Source organism: Daphnia pulicaria, chromosome 4 (assembly GCF_021234035.1).
Source record: "Daphnia pulicaria isolate SC F1-1A chromosome 4, SC_F0-13Bv2, whole genome shotgun sequence".
In the NCBI taxonomy this organism is placed as follows: domain Eukaryota; kingdom Metazoa; phylum Arthropoda; class Branchiopoda; order Diplostraca; family Daphniidae; genus Daphnia; species Daphnia pulicaria.
Window position 1 is genome coordinate 7,463,869 of NC_060916.1, and position 2,500 is coordinate 7,466,368.

Here is a 2,500-nt window from a genome sequence, read left to right on the forward strand (position 1 = left end):
ACTGGCACCAACTTGGACACTCACTGGGCAACAACCATAGACAGTTTAGTCCATTGTAGCTAAGCGATAGTAAAATTATATGTGACTTCCGAAGTTTCGTTAAACACGAGTCTTATTGTTTTTTAGTTTTTTTTCAACAACGAACAAAGCAACAAGATTTAACTGACTTATTATTGCAGCAATTCACTCTAATCACCATTAAATGGATGAGAGAAACGACTTCAGCTTACTGTGACAATAATATTAGACAAAATCGTTCACTCTAGGTGTCTGAAGTCATTATGCAACAAAGCTGTTGTTTAACGTATCAATCAGGTTGATTAAATTAAAACATTGCCTCCCCGGCGGGGAATTGAACCCCGGTCTCCCGCGTGACAGGCGGGGATACTCACCACTATACTACCGAGGATCCAATGATTGGTTCAAGTCATGAAATCTGTTCCCTATATTTCAGAGGTTTTTTAGCAATTTTAACAACACACCAAATATCAAGCAAATGTCGGGTACACTGGCACCAACTTGGACACTCACTGGGCAACAACCATAGACAGTTTAGTCCATTGTAGCTAAGCGATTGTAAAATTATATGTGACTTCCGAAGGTTCGTTAAACACGAGTCTTATTGTTTTTTGGGTTTTTTTTTCAACAACGAACAAAGCAACCAGATTTATCTGACTTATTATTGCAGAAATTCACTCAAATCACCATTAAATGGATGAGAGAAACGACTTCAGCTGACTGTGACAAAAATATTAGACAAAATCGTTCACTCTAGGTTTCTGAAGTCATTATGCAACAAAGCTGTTGTTTAACGTATCAATCAGGCTGATTAAATTAAAATATTGCCTCCCCGGCGGGGAATTGAACCCCGGTCTCCCGCGTGACAGGCGGGGATACTCACCACTATACTACCGAGGATCCAATGCTTGGTTCAAGTCATGAAATCTGTTCCCTATATTTCAGAGGTTTTTTAGCAATTTCAACAACACACCAAATATCAAGCAAATTTCGGGTACACTGGCACCAACTTGGACACTCACTGGGCAACAACCATAGACAGTTTAGTCCATTGTAGCTAAGCGATAGTAAAATTATATGTGACTTCCGAAGTTTCGTTAAACACGAGTCTTATTGTTTTTTAGTTTTTTTTCAACAACGAACAAAGCAACAAGATTTAACTGACTTATTATTGCAGCAATTCACTCTAATCACCATTAAATGGATGAGAGAAACGACTTCAGCTTACTGTGACAATAATATTAGACAAAATCGTTCACTCTAGGTGTCTGAAGTCATTATGCAACAAAGCTGTTGTTTAACGTATCAATCAGGTTGATTAAATTAAAACATTGCCTCCCCGGCGGGGAATTGAACCCCGGTCTCCCGCGTGACAGGCGGGGATACTCACCACTATACTACCGAGGATCCAATGATTGGTTCAAGTCATGAAATCTGTTCCCTATATTTCAGAGGTTTTTTAGCAATTTTAACAACACACCAAATATCAAGCAAATGTCGGGTACACTGGCACCAACTTGGACACTCACTGGGCAACAACCATAGACAGTTTAGTCCATTGTAGCTAAGCGATTGTAAAATTATATGTGACTTCCGAAGGTTCGTTAAACACGAGTCTTATTGTTTTTTGGGTTTTTTTTTCAACAACGAACAAAGCAACCAGATTTATCTGACTTATTATTGCAGAAATTCACTCAAATCACCATTAAATGGATGAGAGAAACGACTTCAGCTGACTGTGACAAAAATATTAGACAAAATCGTTCACTCTAGGTTTCTGAAGTCATTATGCAACAAAGCTGTTGTTTAACGTATCAATCAGGCTGATTAAATTAAAATATTGCCTCCCCGGCGGGGAATTGAACCCCGGTCTCCCGCGTGACAGGCGGGGATACTCACCACTATACTACCGAGGATCCAATGCTTGATTCAAGTCATGAAATCTGTTCCCTATATTTCAGAGGTTTTTTAGCAATTTCAACAACACACCAAATATCAAGCAAATTTCGGGTACACTGGAACCAACTTGGACACTCACTGGGCAACAACCATAGACAGTTTAGTCCATTGTAGCTAAGCGATAGTAAAATTATATGTGACTTCCGAAGTTTCGTTAAACACGAGTCTTATTGTTTTTTAGTTTTTTTTTCAACAACGAACAAAGCAACAAGATTTAACTGACTTATTATTGCAGCAATTCACTCTAATCACCATTAAATGGATGAGAGAAACGACTTCAGCTTACTGTGACAATAATATTAGACAAAATCGTTCACTCTAGGTGTCTGAAGTCATTATGCAACAAAGCTGTTGTTTAACGTATCAATCAGGTTGATTAAATTAAAACATTGCCTCCCCGGCGGGGAATTGAACCCCGGTCTCCCGCGTGACAGGCGGGGATACTCACCACTATACTACCGAGGATCCAATGATTGGTTCAAGTCATGAAATCTGTTCCCTATATTTCAGAGGTTTTTTAGCA

At 39.1% G+C, this 2,500-nt stretch overlaps 5 non-coding genes across 5 annotated transcripts; all 5 read right to left on the minus strand.

Moving 5' to 3' along the window:
* Positions 1-337: 337 nt before the first annotated feature.
* Trnad-guc lies at positions 338-409 on the minus strand. The gene has a single exon. It is a non-coding gene; the product is annotated as a tRNA-Asp (tRNA).
* A 437-nt stretch (positions 410-846) lies between these two features.
* On the minus strand, positions 847-918 carry Trnad-guc. The gene has a single exon. It is a non-coding gene; the product is annotated as a tRNA-Asp (tRNA).
* Positions 919-1,353: 435 nt separating this feature from the next.
* On the minus strand, positions 1,354-1,425 carry Trnad-guc. The gene has a single exon. It is a non-coding gene; the product is annotated as a tRNA-Asp (tRNA).
* A 437-nt stretch (positions 1,426-1,862) lies between these two features.
* On the minus strand, positions 1,863-1,934 carry Trnad-guc. Its single transcript has one exon. It is a non-coding gene; the product is annotated as a tRNA-Asp (tRNA).
* A 436-nt stretch (positions 1,935-2,370) lies between these two features.
* On the minus strand, positions 2,371-2,442 carry Trnad-guc. Its single transcript has one exon. It is a non-coding gene; the product is annotated as a tRNA-Asp (tRNA).
* Positions 2,443-2,500: the final 58 nt, after the last annotated feature.